Source organism: Vulpes vulpes, chromosome 9, assembly GCF_048418805.1.
Source record: "Vulpes vulpes isolate BD-2025 chromosome 9, VulVul3, whole genome shotgun sequence".
In the NCBI taxonomy this organism is placed as follows: domain Eukaryota; kingdom Metazoa; phylum Chordata; class Mammalia; order Carnivora; family Canidae; genus Vulpes; species Vulpes vulpes.
This window is the reverse complement of record NC_132788.1, coordinates 83,576,719-83,601,914: the sequence shown is the minus strand read 5'-3', so window position 1 is coordinate 83,601,914 and position 25,196 is coordinate 83,576,719. Positions and strand designations below refer to the sequence as shown.

Below are 25,196 nucleotides of genomic sequence, written 5' to 3'. Positions count from 1 at the left end.
ATTATGCTCAATGTCACCCTCCTTCTACCCTACATAGCTTTTAAATATGTTCATCTTGCTCTAATTGCTCAGTCAGTAATGGACAGAGCCTTCTAAACAAAAACCTATTATTGTACGAAAGAAAAATGAACAGGTAAGTTGCTAACGTAACAGACCCTCGGTAAAATTTTAAACAGGCATGCAAAATAACATTTGCTATATGCCTACCACCTTGCCTAGCCCTGGTATCTGACACTGGGCTCTACTTCACAATTTAGGATACAACAGAAGTAAGAAACATCTACTCTGGTATATTAAAAATACAAGGCAGCAGTAAGTTTTGTGACTACCAGCCGAATACCCATGGTGGAGAAGTATCCACTGTGGATGAAGCCCTCAAGTCCTCAATAACTTTGGACGCCTTAAATCAATCATCCACAAAATATAGCATACATAGCTTTGTGTATTCAATTCTTAAGTGTAATAAAGCTATACCATCAGACACAGTAAGTAAAAAGGATCTCATGTGAAAGCTTCATTTTATGATAATTTATGACTATAGAGATAAAAATGCAGAAGGAAAAAAACCTCTCAACAGTCACATGAATGATTATATGTAACACATTAGTGAGTTATCCTAAGAGTATATATAATAGAATTCTTACCAGTCAAATATTCATATAATATGGTACTACTTTTAGGAGCTCAACCTTGTGGGCTGCCTGGATGGCTCAGTTGGTTGAGTGTCCAACACTTGGTTTCAGCTCAGGTCATGATCTCAGGGTCATGAGATCGAGGCCTGCATCCAGCTCCACTCAGTGGGGAATCTGTTGGAGATTGTCTCTCTCCTTCTCCCTCTACCCCCACCCCTAATGACCATTCTCTCTCTCTCCAAAATAAATAAATCTTAAAAAAGAAAAAAAGAAGTCAAAGTTGCATTTATTCAATGCCCTAGGGAATCTGCCAGAAGTTGGGAGGAATAATCTTAGGTGAAATAACAAAATAATAAGTAACCCTTCAGTGGTAACTACATAGCAGGCAATGCTCTGAGTGCTAGATACAAACTAACTCTGCCATGTGTTACATATGAGGAACTGAGGCAAGAAGTGGAGTAACATGGCCAGAGGCACATAGAGAGCAAGTGGCACAGCCAAGATTCAAGCCCTGGCAGTGTAGCTCCAGATACTATGTTCACTGGTCTCTTCTGGCGCCAGGAAATTCCCTCCTTCCCCACCTTCTCATCACCTCCCTACTGTTCCTTTGTCTGATTACCATTCAATAGCCATAATCTGAAACCAGAGATCCACAACCACCAGGTATGAGCTGTGTATTTGTTAGCAATCACCTTTCTGGCATTCAAGGACTAAAGAGACCATGAAACAATTTAGCAATAATGATAGGGCAAGGACTATAAGAGAGCAACATTACCCTTCAGTGTCTATAAAAGCACTCATGTGGGGCACCTGGGTGGCTCTGTCACTTGGGCATCTGACTCTTGATTTTGGCTTGGGTTGTAATCTTGGGGTCATGGGATCAGACCCCACATCAAGCTTCCTGCTCAGCATGGAATCTGATTGAGATTCTCTCTCCCTCTGCCCTTCCCTCTGCTCATACTTTCTCTCCCTCTCATTCTCTAAGTAAATAAATAACATCTTCAAAAAAACCATGATTATTATACCCATCACTTGTTCCCCTTTCTGCGCTCTGTCATTGTTTCTATAGAACCCCATTGACTGCCTTGCTAGCTCTCTCATATACTCACAAAAGAAGGTTTGCATGTGTTCTGGTAAAGAGCAATGTTCCTTCAAGCTGGCATGACCTTACACTCCACTTCTTGATTCTTCTCTAAGCAGTTTCTTCTGTACACATGGGTTAAAAACCCAAGCCTAAAAGCCAGTACCCTAACCTACAAAAGAATAGCACCCATAGACCAAGCAGCCCACATTTTCATTAATGAAGGGCCTACTGTGTGAACCATGCAATAAATGGCACCTGCTGAGTCTTTTACATGCACCAACAGCTCTTTAAAGCAGAACCACCTCCATTCTATCCATGAGAACACTGAAGATTCATAGAGAACAAACGATGTGTCCAAGATCTCATGGCTAGTTAGGATTGAAGGCAGAATTCTAACTAGGTCTGTTCTAGAAAGTCTATACTTGGTAATATTGTTTGCACAAGGGTATCTTATATATTTTTCAATTCTTCTTCCATTAATCTGCATTCTCCCTAGGAGCAAGGACTATGTTTTGTTCACCCCCATTTCCATTATATTTCCTAAGAAAGCAGCACACAGAATTCCTCAAACTACTCAAAATATATGAGAGGACAATCCCTAGCGCCCAGTAGGCACCTAAGGGCTTACAGAATAAATGGATACATACAGATTAGGATAAGAAGTCTTAAAAAGACTCCATTTAACCTAATTTGAAGGCATTTTGATGCAATAATAGCCCTGGATTCCCAGTTTTCTCTCACCTTCCTGTCTCTGACCTCCCCCATCCTCATCTCTTATTTCTCCACCTTCATCTTTTGTCTGTGTCCATCTCTCTCACACATCATCAGTGTCACCACCTGTCACTGCAGCTACTGCATCCATTAACACACCATATGCATGGTCAACAATCTCATGTGAATTATCCCTAATCACATCTGAGATCAAACCTGAAATAAGTACACTAATGGTATTGACATGACAAAGAACTCCACCTCAGTTAGCTTTCTGCACAAGACAAGCCTCCTAAGCTAAGGAGTCCCAACACTGACACCTGGATCTCAGAAAACAAGTGTAACTCTCAATCTCTCCCACAGGTATTGCTGTGGTCTCAGTGTGTGCCCACAAAATTCCCATCTGTACCCTCAGACTCTCATGGTGTTAGAAAGTGAAGCCTTTGGCAGGTGATTAGGCCATGAGAGGGGAGACCCATGAAAGAGATGAATGCTCTTTTAAACGAGATCTTGCAGAGCTTCCCTAGCCCCTCTTGCCATGTGAAGATACCATGAGAAGTTTGCAATCCAGAAGATGGCCTTTATCTAGCCATGTTGCCACCTTGATTTCAGACTATAAGTCTCTGGAAACTGTGAGAAATCAATTATTGTTGTTTATAAGCTACTTAATCTGCAATATTTTGTTATAGTGGTCCAGACTAAGGCATGCATGCACCCACACGTAATGACTTCCCTTTGGCCTAGTACTGACATTGTCATGCAGTAAGACATTCCTCCCCACGTGCCAACTCTTGTGCTCCAAGTTCTTCATGTATCCTTTCCTGGAAAACCCCAATTTCAAGGTATAGAGACTATACTGACAGCTACATTTGACAGAAGAGGACCAAGACACAGAGGGGCTCAGTAACTTACTTTACCATCACAAAGTTACTACGGGGAAAATATTCTTTCCTAGAACCCACATCGTCTTAACACAGACTCTTATCTTCCCTGCAGTACTGCTCTGGCTGTGTTCTGTGATCTTGGTATTATTTGCATGGCAAATTTTCTAAGAATTACCCTAATTTTTCTTGCACCAGAATAGTATGTCCCCCATGAAGGCACTCAATTTAGTAATTCATTTGCATTCACTAATTGGTGTCCTAAACACATGGTTAGCAAAGTGTGGTCTCTAGACCAGCAACATTAGCACCACTTGGGAGCATGTCAGAAATGCTCAACCTCAGGCCCTATCCTAGACCAACTGCATCCCAAACTCTGCGGCCGGGGCCCTACTGCCTGGGATCTTATTAAGCCTTCGAAGTAATTCTGATCTATGTTAAAGTTTGAGAATGGCTGATATTTGCTGAAAGTTTTAGGTAATGTTCTCTCTGAAAACTCATGGTCAATATGAAGATAGAAACTGCATTGTGAGGCATCTTGCTTCAGTAAAATCCAGAGGCACATTCTGTCTATAATTCTTCATACTGTCATCTGTCCTCACATATCAGCTTTCTGCTCATAATTTCCAAATTGCAACCACCTAACAGCTTCTAAAATGAGTGTCTGGCCTGGCAGATTTTAAAATGCTAGGAGAGTAAATATCTTTGTTTCTGGATTGGACTTGTCCGATGCAGGTGACCAAATCACTCCACATCTGAGAGCAAATTAATTACCCCCTAACATAAGTATATTTTCATGCCAAGTATGGTCTATAATGAGGTCTTTACCATGCAACCATACTTCAAGCAATCATTCACTGAAGTAACCATATTTTAATTACTGGCACTTCTTTCATTATGTATCTCTATATACAATACACCTGTCAGAAAAACATTTCTTGTTTGACAGATTGTCAGCAACTTTTTTCCTTGGGTCCTATGTTGTCCACCACCACTCCCCACTGACATTTTTTTTTTCTGTTAACTAGAGTCAAGCACTGCACAAGTTCTTGGGGATTTGGAGCCAAATTGGATGGTTGACCAGCCCTAATGGTTGGCAGAGACTTTCATCTGCTCCTCTGAGATCACTGTTCACACGTTCTCACAGTATATCTGTCTGCTGCAATTAGGGTGCTGCAAAGCTGTTGTTGATAAAGTGACATTTGCTCTAAGCATTGTCACTTTGAAGAATACCCACGAAGGAAAATGAAAATCAATGTAATTACAAGTCATCAACTGCAAATTTCATTCACTTACTTGCTTCAAAACTGCCAAATGAAAATAATTTCAGTTTACCTTAATAACAATATATGGATAGTCAGTTTTTTTGAAAAGCTTATTTTCAATCTGCATTTCTAATATTAAAAAGAGGAAAAGCACTCAGTCCAATTTTCTCTAGTTAGAGAATCCTAACTTTTCACAAAACACTTGCAATTAAGTGGTTGCCGAATAATTTACTACAATAAGTATTGAAATGTGTTTTAAGCCAAATGCTTTTTTAACTTTTGACTACTGTCTTACCTGAATAGTTATATTTTTAAATTCTAATAACTTTTGTGAAGAAGGTGGCACCCAAATAAGGTATCATGTATGATCAATGCAGTACAATGAATACATTGATCACATGACATTTATTATCTTTTTAAAATTTTCTGTACTCATTATTGTGGGAAAATATATAACAAAAGAAACAACTGAAGGTCAGTTTCCTCCAAACAACTTTGGAAACTCTGAGCAAATAGAAAGATAATTCCATCTAGCAGACAGTAAGAGTAACTGTTAATTAATAAATGTGGACAATATACTCCTCAGCACAAGTCAAAACCTGGTGGCTGCCTCTAAACAAATTTTGTTTGCCCCCTGATAATCTTTTTTCATTTATTTGCCAGTGTTAAACATTTATGAAATTGCATTTCAATATTTAATTTATATATCTTTGAAAAACCTAGGCCACCTGGCAACATGGGCTGTTAACCCCTACAGCAATGATGGGCTAACCTCACTCTGTAATATCCTGAGGGGGCAATATCCTGAGGGGGCTCCTGTGGGCCTCTGAGTTAGCATCTCTGTTTTGTGTTCTGTTGTAGTTAAAAGAAAGTCCTTTCATTACCAGCCTAGAGTCATCAATGAAGATATCAAAAGATATCAAAAGTTTGGACATGGGGTAAACTTTGAAGAATGGACAGGAAAGAAAATGGGGATGGGGGATTGGGGGTCTCTGAGGTTACAGTAGTGGTGTAGGCAAAGCTTCAGGAGTGAAGGTGGGGGACAGATGTGTAAGTCAAGTGCAATAGTAAATGGAAAGTTCTGACTGGGAGAGAGGTATAGGAAAGGGGCATATTGTGAGAAATCCTAGAAAGAACTGACTGCAGAGTAACTGAAGAGAGCCTTGAATGCCAACTCAAGGAGCTTCTGGGACATTATCCAAGAAACAGCTCTTAGCTTGTTTGAAAAACTAATCAACCCACTCCACATGTAATTTCAGCATATTCATATGCCCACTTAAGCTTGGGTAACTGCACTATTACTACTATGGTAATCTGGCAGCAGTGGTGCCCAAACTCAAGAGGACTGGCATCGGAAGCAGAGAGCAATTGGCAAGGAAGGGGAAAAGCAAAGGAAGCTGTGGAGGGTCATTATGTATACAAGCACCTGAGTCACACCGGCTGGGTTCCAAGCCTAAGTACCAAGACTTTCTGCAGGTCTTTTAACATCTTTGAGCCCGAATTTTCTCAGCTCTGAGGAGGAAATAGTACTTATGTCAGAAAATTATGGTAAGGATTTAATAAAGTAATACATGTTATATATGCTTGGAAGAGTTTTAGGCACAAAGTAAGAGCTTAATAAACATTAACCATACCACAATCATCATCATCATCATCATAATCACTTAAACTGTACTGAGTCCTGAAGGGGGTGTCTCAGATTTCCATTTCTATCTCTGGTGGCCCCAGACATAGAGATGGAAGTAAAAGAGGTTGTGAGAACATATAGGACTCAGTTATTCTAGAAATGTGGGAAGGTGGCCAAGTATTCAAAGTATTCAAAGATCACTGCATGAACCTGAAGGTGGGTGATACTTTAAGACAATAGAGATGGGGAAGGTCAAAAATAGAATCTGCTCCTTGGAGGAGTCACATGTAAAGTGTGAGTAGCACAGAGGGGCAGAACTATTCAGAAAGCAGTGTAAAAGGCAAAATTCAAAAGAAAGGTCTGAGCCACGATGCACATTTGAAAAACAGCTAATAACATTTGAATTAAGTTCTACCAAGTAAAGGAATTAGGAGCATAGATAAGCCACATCATCAAGAGCATCATCATGAGAAAACATCTACTATGTGCCAGATACTGTTTATCCCCTTAAGTCCTCAGCATAACTACCTCCCTATTTGATAGATGAAGACAGTGAGGCTTAGAGAGGTTAAAATCCTTGCTCAGAAGCACCCAGCTTTAGATAGCATGGATTAAGAGTAGAATCCAGAGTCCTCACTCTTAATCCTTTGCTGCATTCCTTCCCATAAAAAGAAAGAGAAATCTGTGTGTTTTTATAAGCAAAGAGAAAGAAATAAAAGATACCAAAAGGCAGAAGTGAATGAGTCATGCCTCTAAAGAAGAGAAAGGTAATGGGTTTATGAGCTGGGCAGAGGGCCATCACAAGGCTGAATTGGGCTCGGAACACAGAGAAAAGCATTTAAAAATTAAGAAGGATTGGGGCACCTGGGAGGTTCAGTTGGTAAGCATCTGACTCTTGATTTCAGCTCAGGCCATGATCTCAGGGTTGTGAAATTGAGCCCTGCCTGGGGAAGAAGAGAGAGAGAGAGAGAGAGATTCTCTCTTTCCCTCTCCCTTTGCCCCGCCCCCAGCCACTTGTGCACGTATGGTTCATGCACCTGCTTACTTGCGCTCTCTCTCTCTCTCTCTCACACACACACACACACACACACACACACACACACACTAAATAAATCTTTTAAACAAATTAAGAGGGATTGAGGAAGGGGCTAAAAGACTAAAATAAATATGTTTGATAAGTTGAATATCTGGTAAAAAAGCAAGTGGTCCCAAGATCAAGTGCATTTCAGTTAGAATGTAGAACAAGTAGGAGGATTTCATTGCTTCATTTCACCAAAGAAATGAGAACCAGAATTCTGATTTCAAATTCATTTACAAGAGAATTTTGGAATTATCTGTTGTGCTTTTGTCCAGCTTGGGTGGAGTTATTATTTTTTTGCTTGAGAGGCTGCCAGAACTTGCAATGACACTGACTTCAAAGATATACATTCTGTGGTAGTAAATAACATCTACTCCAGGACTGCTGCAACCACACTATACCACAACCACACCACAACCACATCACATCCCACCACACCCCACAGCATGGCACCACAGCCCACAACAGCTAACCCACAGAACAGCTAAAACAAGGAGCTTACTCCCCAGCAGGTACCATACTAACTAGGCCAGTATCCCATTTCATTTAATATTCAGAACTATTCCCCATGTGATTGGTCCCAACATCAGCTACAATCACAAGTGATGACCTAAGGTTTAGTCCATAATTGTCAAGTGGACATGCCAATTTAATCTTTAAAACCAAGCCAGTCTACTGCTTCCTACACTTTGACTTTCTTCTTGCTATCTGGGTAAATCCCTTAGAATTAGAAACATCTATTTATTCTCTGAGAAAGTTAAGCATTTAGGTGTTCAGACAGCATATATAGTTTATGATACTCTCATACAAGGATCTAGAGAAAGGTGCTATCTGATGTGTAGGAAGCAGTTAAAGTACTACATCTTTAGTACAAAAGTTTGGCAAAGTTTGGGAGGGAGGACAAGAAGGAAAAACAGAAAAAAAAAAAAAAAAAAACACAGTGAAGAGTCTTTGTATGCTTTGAAGAAGATGGTGCTAGAAAAAAAAATTCAGTCCTAAGCAGGGTGAAATGATCATTACTGCCAAGGACATTTTTGATTAGGAAGCAAACAAAAGATTAAATTATAAGTGCTAAGTGAAAGAAAAGAGACAAAAGGTTACATTTATATGAGTATACACTTGTATACATACTGCAAGTCCATTTACATGAAGTAACTAGAATAGGATAAATTCATAGAGATGAAATGCAGATTAATCATTAGTAAGGGCTGGGATCACAGGGCAGAAAGTGCTTAACAGGTAAGGGGTTTACTTTGGGATGATGGAAATGTTTTGAAACCAGGAGTTGGAGGTACTAAATGCAACACACAGTGAATGTACTAAATGCAACTGCACTGTTCACTCCAAAATGGTTACCATTAATTTCATCTCAAATTATTTTTAAAATGAAAAAAATAAATTTTAGGATCTAGATCAACAAAAGGATCTTCTACTTTTTCCCCCAGAATAAAAAAGAAAATCACTAAGAAAGATTAAAACATTATTCTTTTTTTTAAGATTTTATTTATTTACTCATGAGAGACTCCGAGAGAGAGGCAGAGACACAGGCAGAGGGAAAAGCAGACTCTCCATTGGGAGCCTGATTCGGAACTTGATCCCAGGACTCTGGGATCATGATCTGAGCTGAAGGCAGATGCTCAAACACTGAGCCACCCAGGGATCCCAAAAAACATTATTACTCTTATGTTGGGTTTAATTTGGGAAGGGGGAGATTTTGTTTCTCTCTCTCTAGAGAGAGAAAGAGATTTTACCCCACAAAAATCACATATGAAAATGTACCTCAACAACAATGAAACAACTTCTCTATGGGTTATAGTCACTACAGTATAAGACGAAGAAAATGAGCCACATTGATAAACAAATTTTCTGACTATGAAGATAGTTCTCTCTCCCGTCAAAGTGTTCAAGATTAACTTCGACCCCAGAAGGGAAAACTAACTTTTAAATTAATTTAGAAGCAGAGCTTAGAGCTATTTGTGTTAGCTGAGGTTCTCTAATCAGCAGACCTTGTGTCAAGATTAGACATGCAAGAGATGTATTGTGGGGGGGCATGAGGTGTAGAGGGAAGGACGAGTAGCAGGCAGAAAGAGCTAGCTGCCAGACTGTGACATGTGTCTGACTCCTCTCAAGGACGGGGCAGAAGGTAATTTTGGGTGGGAAGAGTCTTGGCCTCCAGGGCAATTCCATGAATACTTGGGCCAGGTCCAGAAGGAGGCTTTGAGCCAATCTTTCAATGAAAGAAGCACACACCTCATAGGTCTGTACTACTAGCCCACTTGCCTTTGTTCGTTGGCTACAGGAAGTGTACCCTCAGCATGACGCCATGGTGGGTCCAGAGAGACAGTGACTATGTTCTTTAGTCAATTTTGCTCCTGCAACAAGACCTGAATGGCACATTTTCACTGAGCCATGCGGACATATTTTCAAAGTCCTCACCTTTATATGTATTTGGCAGGAAGTTAGAGCTCTAACTCCCTTAATAGTGAAGAACAGCAAATGTTGTTCATTGAAATCTGCAAACAATACCCAACTTTATTTTAAGTTAAAGTTTCTGTAACCTCTCCCCCCTAAATCTAAGAGGTATATTGCTAGGAAGGGAGGAGAAGGGAAACTCACAACAATGACACTGCAAGTGTTCACTCGAAGCAAAAGTCCAGCCAGCAAAGAAACTAACCAAATGAGCAAGTCAATACCAAGGCTACAATCTACAAATGGCAAGTCAGACTCTGCACATCAAGTGTGACAATTAATTAACGTTAATTGGAAATGTAAGAAAGAAATACAGATTTTTGTCTGTTTAACCATATGGGGAACAGGGTCACTCACATAAGTATTCACATAAGTGTTAACACTTCCCCCCTCCCATGAGTAATAAACCTGTTGTTTTAGAGTAATGTGAGCATTTTATAACACATATCTGCAAACTTTATATTTACCATTTTTGTCTAAAATCTAGAGATACTAAGTAAACTATATATTTGATACGTTAAAAATCTGAAGGCTACTATGTGATCCAATAAATCAAATTACATGGGAGGAGTAAGGTACATGGAATCAATCTATGTGATTTCATTAAAATCAAATAAAAACATTATTTATATACCACAGCAGTGGAAACAAAGTCTGTTTTTGGAAAAAGCAATAAAGTCCAGTTGTGTTATAAGAAAAGGTCGTAAAAATAAAATAATAATATGAATAATAAAAGCATTTGTATATGTACACACATCTGTGTCCTGTTGTCATTTCCATTAATCTATGATTACTAAACTTATGTACTTCTGCAAATACAGAAGGTATTTCATTCAAATTGCAGAAAATGTTTCCTCTCATTGTAGTCCCTGGGTAATTTAAGAGTTTTTGAGTACAATTTCTCTAATTTATTTTTCACGATGGGATTTTCCCCCAGTTCTAAAGTGAGTATATCATTTTCTCCCATACTTAACCCTCAGGATGGAGGAAGTGGTATCCTCCAATATTTTGTGAAGGCAGACTAATTTCCCCTAAAGTTAAACTCAACAAGACAGATATTGAGAATATTGGCTTCCTATAGCGTTTGTGGTCTCCCAGGATGACCACCAAGGGAAGGCCAGGCTGCTAACTGCAACCGGATCACTTATCTCTGCCTCACACTCCAGTCTGAGCTGGTTTCATGTGGGATCTGGAGGACAGGATCACAGATTTCATCACAGGCAGCGTAGCAGGCACATACACAATGGAGCAATCAAAAAGGTGAGCAGGTGACTATTCCCTTTCAGAGGATAAATTACCTTTTCCTGGAAAATGATTATTGGCTGACAATGAGGTGATAATTTACTTCTCTCCAGCCTATAATAAACAAAAATACAAAGTAGGACACCATTTGCAATAACTATGCGGGTGATTATAATCACCTCTTAGCCTTGAAACCAGTCCCTATCTCATCAGCTATGATACATAAATATTGTTTTAGATTTCCATGCCTTCTGAAAGAAAAGCTTTTGTGTGTCTCAGCTTTGCCAGCTGTCACTAATGACCCCTATTACCAAACTTTACACACTTTGAGATTTCTTTTGAAGTGAACCTTGTTTCCTAATTCAGCATATGCTCTTGCTTCCCACCCTCAGGAAGGAGTCTGAGGCAGGCAATTCTCTTATGGAAAGAGGACAGAAAAGGTATGTTATGTAAGTCAGCAATGACTGAACTGATTGTCTTTAGAAGGATGGCAGCATTCCAGATGGAGTCATCAATGTTCCTCAGATAAGACCGCTTCTTTCCATGGGTCTTTTGATTATCTAGGGGCCTAATCTGAAGTACAGGTGATGACAAAAAGCATATCAGTGATTGGAATACACAGCACAGGAATTCATGAGCTGTCTCTAGGTGCTATATAAGGCAGGGGATGAGAGGGGACAGTGCTACTTGAGGACCTGGAGAAGAGAGGACATGGAAGCCACACTGGAATGGAAGCTTCTGAGAGTAGCCTGGCGGTAGGAAGGAAAGAGGCTGATGAGAAGCTCTACCTAGGAGGGTGGCCAACCTTGTGCTAGAGACTGCATTGGAAGTGGATCCCTGCTTTGTCATAGAATTACCTTCTGTGATGTCCACACAGCCAAAGTCTGTTACAATCAACTCAGGGTTAGTAGTCCTCTGGAGATCAGAGGAGTAAGCAGAAGAGGTTAGCTGGTCCTCACAGGTGAGAGGCTGAGCCTCCAGCATGTACACACAAGCGGGAAGTCAGAGCAAGAGATGGCAAAAGATCATAGCACCTCTCAAATGTTTGGAAGCACTGGGGAGAGGAAGATAGTCTTCCCGCAGTGAGTAGGACTATGCCCTTTCCTTTGGAACAGTTACATAGAGGAGCTCGAAAGACCAAAGAACTTAAGGGCCATCAGCTCTCAATGAGAAGTGTTTGCTAGTCTAAATTACATATCTCTAAAATGGAAACTGAATTAGCTGTCAACATTTAAAAATCAAACTTTTTTTCTAGATACATGGCTTCTTTGGTAAAAAATGAGACAATCTGAAAATGTCAGGCTTGAATTCCCAGGCACTGCATAGCAACTGATGCTTTCAGAGAGAGCGAGGGTTACAGAGTTCTTAGCAGACATGACCCCCCATTATCCACCACCCAGACTAGTTCACTCATTTATATGCCCTGCCTGTGTCTCATGTATATGCTTCCTGAAGTCGCATCACGCAGAGCACAAGAGGCCTGAGTTCATCGCCTACCCCCATCTCTGTATCAGGTCCAAGCTCTTTCCCTGGGGAGATGCTAATCATACTCTATTCCACAACTCTCACGTGAATCCACTTCCAACTGGCTATGAAGATGAATAAAGAGAACGTGGATCACCACCCAGTGGGGACCACAGGACTGGTTTGGACCATGACTCTGCACACAGACTAGAAATGTATATGGGACCTAAGCTCACCTTCCTTACTTTGATGACCAGTATACACCATCCCTTTGCTAATGGCAGGAGATGGCTTAAATAAATAACAGATTGGTCCATAAAAACAGCAACAACAACAACAACAAAAAAAAAAACAGTCGCACAAACCCTGATAGTACAGGATCTGAGGGCTCTACCCATTACAAATGACATGTTCTATACATTTGCAATGGTTGTTTTTGCCTTGCCCATAGTAGCAGCTCAGTGTAATTGTGGTGAATTCCTTGGTTCTGAACTACAAGGTGAAAGGCAAGTTAATCTGCTGACATACATGGGATCTTTCTATTGCTTTATGTTAATGAATGGCATGTGTACTGCTTATTCTCCATTTGTCCTCAGATCTTTTCTCTGCGCTTCCTGTCCTATGTCCCAGCAAGTTATTTTCTATGTATCTGCCAGACTCATTTCTCCTCTGACTTCTGGTAGGTTTGGCCAATGAGAATCATGAGCAAAAGAGTGGTGGCTGTGAAGTGAGAGAAAATGGAGTACTTACTCCCTCTAATTCTTATCACGCTCCTTATAATCTCCATCGAGCCCTCTTGGATAGGATCAGCTCTTGTGGGGCTCTCCTAACTATTTGCCCATCCAGGCATAGAGGTGATACAGGCTTCCCTCCACTGCTATTCCCTCGAGCTTCTCCACAACTTTTACTTCCCTCCACCCTGTTCATACCATATAAACAGTCCCTTTACTAAATTCCCCTTCCATTCAACCCTAGATTGTGCCATCTGTTTCCTGCTGGCACTTGATAGATCAGATATGAACATTCCAAATATGGGCACAAAAATAGTTGAGCAGAAAAAAACAAAAGGAGGTAGAGAAAAAAAAAAAAAAGAGAAGATTTCAAATGAATCTGAAAAAAAAAATGCACTAGGGCAATCTTACAGTTAGGTCTTTACAAGGCTTACTTGCCTTAATCATATACTTAAATGGTTGAGTGTTCTGGGTCATTTCTTCTCTGAAGCCTTTCATTTCATGTGTAATTAAAAACACGCCAGTCTGTAATGATGGCAGCCTTCACAATGGTCAGTCTGTCACTTTCACATCTCTAACGCAAAACACAAATGCCTGCCTGATTACTAAAAGTCTTATTAAGGGGCCATTGTTTTCCCCTTTCTCCCAACTCCTCCCATCTCCTGATCTTTATTATCTTGCATTCTACTTAAAGAAGGGTCTAAAAGAAAAAAAAAGATAATCCCATAGACACCCACATCAGACCGTATTCATAACTGAGGTAAAGTGCATCTGGTCTTGTCACTCAGCTTTTGTTTCCCTGTCTAAATCTAAGAATAACCTGAAGTCAGTTGCAAAACAGGGAAGAAGTTTTTCCGAGGAGCATGTGGGTGGCAGGAGTTAGCCATGAGGGAAACTTCAGTGTCAGGAGTCTGGTTGGATTTCACTGTGGCTGCCACTTGATTTTACTAACGTTTTTGGTCATGATATTTAATGTTATTAATTTTAGGTATAGCTATTATCTTTTGTAAAGCTAATCAGATCTGGCAGATAGTGTCCTTTAAAGAGGACACTAATTCTAAAAACTGCTGAGTTTCTCTGTTGGCTGAGATAAAGAAAAATAATCTTTATTTTTACCAGTGATTAATTCTATTCATTTTTAAAAAACCTATTACTGCAACATTATGCACCAGGTTTTTCCACAGACACCTGTTTTCAAATTATCTGAATTTCAGAGAAGTCTGGTGGTGGCTTAGAAAATACAATATTTTACCCATAATAAAGGAGCATTAGCAGTGAGGGCTAGAAGTAGTTCAAAAATGGAACAGATCAGCTTTTTAGATCCTGGAGAGTGGAGAATATCAGTCTCAGTATCTTCATGGATGGACATAGAACCTAGCACAAGATAAATGCTCAATTAATGTTTATTGAATGAAAAGAATGTTTTTGGGGCCAACTATTTTGGCAGACTTCACTCACTCTTAGTCCAACACTTAGAACAAGTATCTATTCTCAAGGACCACCTTTTTGCAGCAATGCTCATGCCCAGAACAAAATTCTTATTCAGTAGAGAGATCTCCAGTACCATAGAAAGGTTTTGACTGGTTCTCCGCGTTAGCATACAAAGCCTACATTGTAGCCTACAGAGAGGATAATGGGAGTCAACAGTCCCAGTGTTTCTCAAGTGGCACTCATTTCCTCTGAAAATAAAAGCAAAGGGATAAAAAGACAGAAAAAGTAACAACCAGTGTGTGAACAGCAGAATTGCAATGACAGAGTCAGGCAAAGAAAGAAGCAATTAGGTTTGTCTCCATGCACCTTCATGCTGGCTAGGGGGCACCAGACTGGCTCAGTCAGGACAGCATGTGACTTTTGATCTTATGGTCATGAGTTCAAGCCCCAAATTGGGTATGGAGCCTACTTAATTAAAAAAAAAAAAAAAAAAGTAACTGTTCCATAAGAATGCTGGTTGGGGGTGCCTGGCTGGCTTCCTGAGTAGAGCATGAGGCTCTTGATTTGGGGGTCATGAGTTTGAGCCCCATGTTGGACATACAGTTTACTTCCAAAAAAAAAAAAAAAGCGTTGATTGGTAAAATTATCTCAGGCGCTGGTGGTGCTTGGATTTCTTCCCATGGGTTTTTTTGGGAAAAGGGAAATGGGAAAAGGTGGTTTAGCCACTTTTCTTGAGAACCATCCAGTAACATCCAAATGGAGTAAATGTGTAAATCTTTGCCTAGGTCACTGTGATCAACCATGTGCTCATTTCTAAGCTTTTTTTTTTTTTTTTTTTTTTTTTTTACTAGCACAACAAATATGGTGCTAAGAAAGGGGAGCAAGGGGTTTATCTGCAGCACAAACTCTCCCTTGAGTGGTAAGGACAAAGCATCATGTTGATAGATCTGTTTGGTGATATTGAATCCTTTAAGAAAAGTTATACTAAAAAATGTGTTTGGAACATCCATACCATGAGAAAAGAACATATATACATACCATCAGTCATAATGAATTAAAATGTTTTCCAATAGCCTGATCAATATACCAATTAAGAAATAATGTGCCCTTCAGTTAAGATTTCTTCTAATTATATCAAAGAGGGAGAGGCTCTTTTAGAAACTATGTTTTCTTTAACACCTGTATGTTTTTAAGTTGTTAGCCTCCCTTTGAAAGAGGAAGGTTTATGTTACTTAGAGCTCCCTCAACAGCATGATGAAATCCTGTGGCAATGAAGCTAAGACAGCCTCAAGAGCAAAAGAGACTCTCCATACACGGTAAACCATCAAAACTGTGAAAAGAATGCAAAATCTTCCATCTTAAACCTAACACTATGGAGACTATTCATTACTCAACAAAACAAGAAAATGCATTTTAAACTGAAGTCCACAAAATGAGAATCCATCATTTCAAGCCACTGAGTCTATACTGACAGTTGTATGTGGAATAGCATAACCACCAATACCCTCTACCCATCTTGGGGAAAGAGCGTTCTTTTTTTTTTTTTTTTTACTTACAGAGAGAGAGAGAGAGAAAGAGATATTATACACATGATGAGGGGAGGGGAGGGGCAAAGGGAGAAGGAGAGAGAATCTCAAGCAGACTCCACACTCAGTGCAGAGCCCGACATGAGGCTCGATCTCATCACCACAGGATCATGACCTGAGCCAAAATCAAGAGTTAGAATGCTTCACTGACTGAGCTACCCAGGCACCCCGAAAATCATTCATTCTTTAGGACAATGTTGAAAGTCACCTCCTCTGGACCTATTCCCTGAGTTCAGGTGGGCATTCCTTTCACTGGATATACAGTAGCTCCTTGTCCCTCTCTCCATCACATGGTTGGTATTGCCCTGCCATTGTATTTCTGAGACTGTAGACTCTACAAGAGCTATGACCATATCTGTCTTCTGAATTCCTGGGACCTGTAACTATGCATGGTAGCCCTTTCATCTGCTAAATGTAAGAGGGGTTTTTTTTGTTTGTTTTTGTTTTTGTTTGGTTGTTTTTAAAATTCCAGGACCAGGCTTTAATACCCCATACCCAAAGCCTAAATGTTTACAGAGCTTCCAGAAGTATGGGTGCTCAGTCACCAAGACAGAAGAACTCACTTTCCCAGACTCCTACTCAATGAGGAGATAGTCACAGAACTCAGGCCTCACTGTGATGGAGTCAGAAAACAACAGGAAGCAACAAGAGTCACCACAGAAGTCCAGTTTCTAAAGGAGCATGACAGAGGACATCTAGCTTTACCAGTAGTTCTCTAGTGGGTGTGATTTTAGGATTTTGTTCCCATTCCTCCCTCCTCCCCCAGCCAACCCTAGAGCTTTGAGCAATTTTTGGAGATATTTTAGGCCATTACAACTAGAAGGCATTACTAGCATTTAGTAAGTTAAGGCCAAGGATGGTGCTACACATAGTGCAGTGTACAGAACGGATCCCCTCAAAACGGTAATAGTACAGAGGTTCTGAAACTGTGCAAGAATGGTATTTGTTGTCTGCCACTAAGATCACTATCTTCGCCTCTCTCAGCTTCAATGTCCTCATCAGTACCAAGGCAATAAAAAATCAACTTCATAAGTGTTAAGTGGTAGGAGCGGACATGTAGCAAATGTCTAATTATCATCAGGTATTTGTAGTAATTATCATCCTAACAAAAACCAACACCGATTCTGCACTTATTATGAGTGTGTCACGTACTGTGCTAAATCTTTTAAAAGTTGATATTATAATGTCATATCCTCCAGTCTTCAAAACACACTTGGTAAAATGATAAATGTTGATGTAGGAGTGTTTATTAAATGGTAATGTACACAGCAGGCCCATGTAGAAGACATAAAAATGTTTAACAGGACACAATGCTGAAAACAGTAAATTAAATTCCTCTTATTCTATTAAGAATGCTTTCCTCTAAAAAGTTCCTGATCTGAAGAACCAGGCAATCTCACACGAAAAGACAAAGCTGTTTTATTCTTCTCTTCAGACAAAATACAATCAAACGAGGCGTGCCTAAGATGTATTATTGCTGGTCAGGCAGATCACTGGAGCCAAGACTGCCCCTAATTCTGTCCTGCTATATGCAGGAAAGTGAAAGAGACACGTGGCACTTCAAATAAATCAATTTCCTTTATTAGCTTCCTTTCTTTATCGCTTGTTTTTACTGTATGTTTTGTGGATCAAGTTAATCATTTTCATGTAAAGATCAATCTCAATATGTGCTTTTACTTGAAAGTTGTCAGATTTTGTGGTGAAGTCAAATTCTAGAGAAAGATGGGAAATTATATATTAGACTTTTGTTGTTTCCAGCCACCCATCCATTCCATGGCTTTTTGATAAAAATCATTTTCTTTACTCCTGGCAATTGCTGGTAAAAATGTGCCCTTGACATGACTGGGTACATCTTCCAATTTAGCCAATTGGATACTCTTTCTTTGAAATGTAAATCTTAATTACAGTAACCAAAAGACTTAAAAGAAAATTAAAAAACCTGGAAAATCTTTTTTCCAATGGTGGAGTCTTCAGAAGACTGCTGAGTAGCAGTCACTCCCAAGTGTCATTCTCCCATCTCCTATAATCTGTACAGTGAACTCAAGAGACTGCCAATAAATTTCTTTTTTGCTTACGCTACCTAGAATCTACTTCTGTTTGCTCATAACTAGGACAACACTAACCATTACTGGTAAAGATACTGGATAACTTAGGACATTACAAAACTCTACTGGTACATATGAACCCAGAGTCAGGATATATTTCCCTTCTTCCTCTGTTTAATCTCTTAGATGCCTTGTTCCTCAGTTTATAAGCCGATGGGGGGAAAGGCTGAGGAAGCCTTATAATAAGAGATATTCAGTAAGCCATGAGAGCTGCTATCACAAAGTTTCCTATAAATCAGGTTATCTGAAAATGTAAGCAAGTGATTATATCTTCTTGAATCTCTTGAAATTTAAATACATCATACACTTATTAGGGATGACTCAGGCAACTTCTAAGAAAACTATCCAAGTTTACAAAATATTCAAGCATTACATATTTAAATATTGATATATATGTATAAGTAAACACATAGCCTACATTTCTTCACCCTTTGGCAAATTATTGATGCATAAGAAGAGTATCATATAACTATTACTAGGCCCCACGGAAGTCGTCAACAGCGAAGGTCACATTTCAATTTTCATATATTGGCTACACACTAAATAAAGGCTCTAACTATGATAGCACATGGTCAATCTGAAGGAATCTAAGAGAACTTTTGAGATTCTTCCATCAGCACCTATTAAGTATCCTTCTGAAAGTACAGACAAAATTTATATGTGCCTGTGTATGTCCATACACCTGCATGTTTATTCTGCAAACACTTCTTTCAAATAAGCTGCACTGGCGCCATCCTAGCCTATAATGTTCAAGTGTTCTAAACACAATGTCAAGTTTTAATACATTCCTTCAACTGAGACTTGAGCTAAAAATTGAGGGTAAATTGAGCTTCCAAACGCAGACCTGAATATTTTGTTCTTCAAAAAAAAAAAAACGGGGGGGGGGGGGGGCAGCCGGTGGCTCAGTGGTTTAGTGCTGCCTTCAGCCCAGGGTGTGATCCTGGAGACCTGGGATGGAGTCCCACGTCGGGCTTCCTGTGTGGAACCTACTTCTCCCTCTGCCTGTGTTTCTGCCTCTCTCTCTCTCTCTCTCTCTCATGAATAAATAAATAAAATATAAAAAAAAAACACTATTCTGGGCTCCTTCCCATAACTCTCAATGCACACTTGCCTACTGGTGTCCTCTAGAACTTCAACCTCCATCCATAACAATGAAAAGAATATAGATATCCCAGAAGTTTACTGCATGTAAAATACAATGTGGCAAGAACCTGCAGTCAAAAGAAGTGAGCAAAAAGAATGAGATTTGCAAATCTTTAAAGATGGGTAACAGACAAGGGAGGAAGCAAGAATAATGTGAACAAAACATCATGGGAAGACTGAAATGAGGGAGATAAAAACAGACCAGTTAGGGAGAGAAAAGGGATGGTGAGGGTTGAGACTAGGAATAATTAATAGAAAATGAAGGTCAGTAACTTTGGACCAAGTGTATCATCTACTTACAATGTGGCAGTTCCAAGGATCTAACAGAAATTGGAAAAATAAGACCTCAGTATTGATTCAGTTCTAGCCTGACACCTGCCTTCAAAAGAAAGATCAGTTCCTATTATTGGGAATAGACATTTTTTTTTTTTTTTTATGATCCCAAGCAACTTTCCTGAGAGTAATTAGAAAAGTCATTTGCTGTAGATTGAAGGATACATATCTGTTAGCCAATAATAAGAAGGAGCATAGCAGTGCAAGGGTAAGACCATGGTCTCCAGGTCTGATGTCAGATTCTCGAGGCTCAAAACTCAGCACCATTGCTTATTTACAAATTAAGTGACTTCTGCCAATTCCTTAGTATGTTCCTGAGCCTCAGTTTCCTCTTTTGCAAAACAGAGTAATCCCTATTTCATTGGATCCTTTTTTTTTTTTTTAAGATTTTATTTATTTATTCATGAGAGGCACAGAGAAAAAGAGAGAGGCAGAGACACAGGCAGAGGGAGAAGCAAGCTCCACGCAGGGAGCCTGACACGGGACTTGATCCCGGGACTCCAGGATCGCCCTAAGCCGAAGGCAGCCACTAAACCACTGAGCCATCCAGGGATCCCCTCATTGGATTCTTATTAGGATTAAACATGATAGTCTATATTGTAAAATTAAATCATAAGCCCCAAGTTTTATTTTTTTTAGTCTGCTTTGATTAAAATTATAATTAAAAATATTGGCCATTAATTTCAGAGCAGTTAGTGAAAAACTTCTAGGTAAAGATATTATTGACTTGAAGGCTATTGCAAATTTAAGTTCTAGACTAATCATAACCCTTTGCTTAGAGAGAAAGGAGTCTAAAGATAAGTCAAATTTAAGACAAATTTATAATTTTCAAGTTCTTAAGAAGTTGAGTATTTCCACAATTCAGTCTACAAAGGTGGCAATGACCTCAGTACAAATTAAAAGACTTGCTTTAATAAACAAAAGCAGTCAATTTGTAACCTTGGACTATAGATGTTTATGAGAAGCTACATTTATTAGAATGTTTGTTTTATTTCTTTTTTCACAGAGTTTTGTTATTTAATCTTGTAATAAACACTAAAACCTCAAAGGTCTAGTTGGAACTTACTCAAGCTACACAAAAAAAAACAGAACACTTTCTGTTAGTAAAATATCTAAAGTTATCCTTCCTTGGAATAACAACTTATTTGGCAATTAAAATAAATAAGAAAGGAACAGATTATCATCAGAAGAATGCAAAACCTCCCTTTTTCACAATAATGCAATTCAATTAACAATCCTAAATATTCCTATGTAATATTCAACTACTGTAGGTTTTCTGTTAGATGTATTTTTGAAGAAGTCTGAGAAATTTTTACTTTCAAATGGATATGCATCCCCTATAGGGATGGACACTATAAACAAAGTTTAAAAAGCTTTCAACTTTAATAATAAAAGCATTCAACTTTAAATAATGGGAAAATTAGCAAAAACAACACCTTAAGAATAAAAATGCCATTGTAATACATAAACATCCTGACAATAAGTGTAAAGTTAAAGGAACAGAGGCAAATATAGGATAATCCAGAATACTAAGAATCTGTGATTGTTTAACTGAATGCTTAGGTAAAATTTAAAAGGATCATTGATGTGAAGTTTTGATATGGCTGCCCACCTACTGCATCTATAAGGAAAGACAAGTAGATCTTGGCAATTCTGCCCAATTTAGATGAGGTTATTCACCACTAAGAAGAAAACAGGAATAAATGGTTACCCACAAAGTACAAAATAGTAGATAATTTTGAATAATTGTAAGCCTCTCTGGAGTTCAACAAAATATTTAAGAGAAAGTCTACATCTAAAGAGGAAAAAGGAAGACAAAACACGTGATCACACTGGGCTTTTTTTAAGTTACAATACTGACACAGGTTAATTTTATTCTCACCAAGCAATTATCAAAAGATTCTCACAAGGTATTACTTTGGATATAAGTACTGTAAGAAATTATTCAAAATATGTTAATGAGCAAAAGATCAATTCATAAAGAATTCAAATCATTTTGTTTTACTTAAAAACAACTGACATAAGCAGATAACACCTTATGGATAACTTCTGAAAATGCATACAGGGAACTTTTCACAAAATTGTATAAGAAGACAGAATTGAATTTCCATATGTAAGATAAACAATATATCCTTCATTTTGTTTTAAAAACTCAAGCAAGTTAATGAGTTATGTAATTTTCCTGGAAAACTAATGGGTAGGACTTAAGATTCAAGATCCTAAGATTAATTTTTCAAACGTTATTTAAGAGGCTTACATAAATGAACTCAACAGTACATTAAAACGATCATATACCATGATGAGTATGATTTATTCTATGGATGCAAGGACGGTTCAATATCCACAAATCAGTCAGCATGGTATCCCACATTAAGAAAATAAAGGATAAAAATCTTACAATTGTCTCAATAGATGCAGAAAAATATTTTGACAAGATTCAACATCCACTTATGATAAAAATTCTCAACAAAGCAGGTATGGAAGAAATATGCCTAAACATAATGAAGGCCATGTATTATAAGCCCACAACTAACATCATACCCAATGATGAAAAGCTAAAAGCTTTTCCTCTGAGATCAGGAACAAGACGAGGATGCCCGCTCTTGCTACTTTTATTCAACAAAGTAGTAGAAGTCCTAGCCAGAGCAATTAATCAAGAGAAAAAAAAAAAAAAAAAAAAAAAAAAAAAGGAAAGAAAGCCATCCAAATTGGAAAGGAAAAGTTAAACTGTTGGGTTTTTTTTAGATGACAATATATAGAGAAAACTCTTAAAAAAACCTTTTAGAACAAATTCCATAAAGTTGCAGGATATAAAACAGTACACAAGTCTGTTGCATCTTTATAGACTAATAACAAACTACCAGAAAAAGAAATTAAAAAACAGTATCATTTACAACTGCAACAACAAAAATAAAATATCTAGGAATATATTTAACCTATGAAGTGAAATACCTGTACATTGAAAACTGTAAGACATTAATGAAGGAAATTGAGGAATACATAAATGGAAAGATATTCTATGCTCATGGATTGGAAGAAAAAATATTGTTAAATTGCCCATACTACCCAAAGGAATCTACAGACTCAATGCAATAGCTTTCAAAATTCTAATGGCATTTTAGCAGAACTAGAAAAAGGAATCCTAAAATTTGTATAGAACCACAAAAGACCTCCAACAGTCAAAGCAATCTTGAGAAAGAAGAACAAAGCTAGAGGCATCACACTTCTTGATATCAAACTATATTACAAAGCTACAGTAATGAAAACAGAAATGGTACTGGTGTAAAAGACACACTGATCAGTGGAATAGAATAGAGAACCTAAAAATAAACCCACACATAAATGGTTACTTAATTTATGACAAAGGAGCCAAGAATATACAATAGGGAAAGGACAGTCTCTTCAATAAATGGTGTTGGGAAAGTCAGACAGCTACATACAAAAGAATGAAACTGGACCAGTATCTGATAACATACATAAAAATAAACTGTTAATGCATCAAGGAACTGAACATAAGACCTGAAACCATAAAACTCTTAGAAGAAAACATAGGCTACGAACTCCTTCACATAGGTCTTGATGATGATTTTTTGAATCTGACAACAAAGCAAAAAGCAGCAAAAGCAAAAATAAACAAATGGGACTACATGAAACTAAAAAGCTTCTGAACAGCAAAGAAAAGGGGAAAGAGAAGGGGAGGGGAGGCAAGGGAAGGGGGGAAGGAAGGAAGAAAGGAAGGAAGGAAGGAAGGAAGGAAGGAAGGAAGGACGGACGGACGAATGGGCTAGGGAAGGCACGGGAAGGCACGGGAGGAAGGAAGGAAACCATCATCGAAATGAAAAGGCAATCTACTGAATGGGATAAAATATTTACAAATTATATATCTGATTAGGGACTAATATACAAAATACATAAAGAACTCTTTCAACTCAAAAAGCAAAGATCTAAATAGACATTTTTCCAAAGAAGACATACAGATGGGCTCACAGGTACATGAAAAAATGCTCAACATTATTAATCATCAGGAAATGTCAAAACACAATGAAATTTCCCTTCACATTTTTTAAAGCAGCTGTTATCAAAAATAAAAATAAGTATTGGCAAGGACGTGAATAAATGGAAACCCTTGTGCACTGCTGATGAGAATGTTATGTGGTACAGCTACTTCAGAAAACAATATGCAGTTTTCTTTTTTTTTAAATTTTTTTTAAACTTTTATTTATTTATGATAGTCACAGAGAGAGAGAGAGAGAGAGGCAGAGGCATAGGCAGAGGGAGAAGCAGGCTCCATGCACCGGGAGCCCGACGTGGGATTCGATCCTGGGTCTCCAGGATCACGCCCTGGGCCAAAGGCAGGCGCTGAACCGCTGCGCCACCCAGGGATCCCAATATGCAGTTTTCTAAAAAAAAAAAAAAATTAAAATAGAACTACTATATGATCCGGCAATTTCATTTCCATGTATTTAGGAAAGAAAACAAAAACACTCACTTGAAATAACACATGCACTTCCCATGTTCATTGCAACAATATTGACAATAGCTAGGATATGGCAACAATCTAAGTGTCCATGATGGATGAATGAATAAGGAAGATGTGATACACACATGCACACACACACACACAATGGAATATTATTCAGCTATAAAAAATGAGGAATCCTACCATCTGCGACAAACTAAATGAAGCTTAAGGGCCTTGTGCTAAGTAAAAGAAGTCAGACAAAAAAAAAAAATACTCCATCATCTTTCTCACACGTGAGATGTAAAACCAAAAACAAGCTCATAGGGGATCCCTGGGTGGCGCAGCGGTTTAGCGCCTGCCTTTGGCTCAGGGCGCGATCCTAGAGACACGGGATCGAATCCCACGTTGGGCTCCCGGTGCATGGAGCCTGCTTCTCCCTCTGCCTATGTCTCTACCTCTCTCTCTCTCTCTCTCTCTCTCTCTATCATAAATAAATATTTTTTTTAAAATGTAGTCTATAAAAAAAAAGCTCATAGAAAACGATACAGGGAATAAATTAGTGGCTGCCAGTGGTTTATGAGTGTTGGGTGATGGTAAAGGGGTCAAAAAGGAAAAACAAAAAAATATATATGCTAATTTCTCATAAGCATCCTGCTTATTTAGTAACTCTTTCCAAACACATACACTGTAATCCAAGATCTTTTTTTTTTCCTAGAGTAAAAAAGATAAAGTTTTGTTTTAGCAAACTGTCAACCTCTGATCCTAGATCCAGAGGCAAGCAGGAAAACATCGATGGTGTGCCCAAGGTGTGGAGAGGGAGTAGCATTTCAGAGAAGCTGGGGAAGAACTAACTTCTCATACATGTACCTAAAATGTTATGTCACTTATATAAACATAATGGATTTCTAACTGCACCAGTGTATAAGGATCTGAGTTCCAAACTATTCTAAAT

The 25,196-nt window shown here is 38.6% G+C and overlaps 1 protein-coding gene across 1 annotated transcript in view; it reads right to left on the bottom strand.

Moving 5' to 3' along the window:
- FHIT (fragile histidine triad diadenosine triphosphatase) overlaps positions 1–25,196 on the bottom strand; it is a 980,189-nt gene that overhangs the window by 618,294 nt on the left and 336,699 nt on the right. The gene's annotated exons all lie outside the window — the stretch shown is intronic.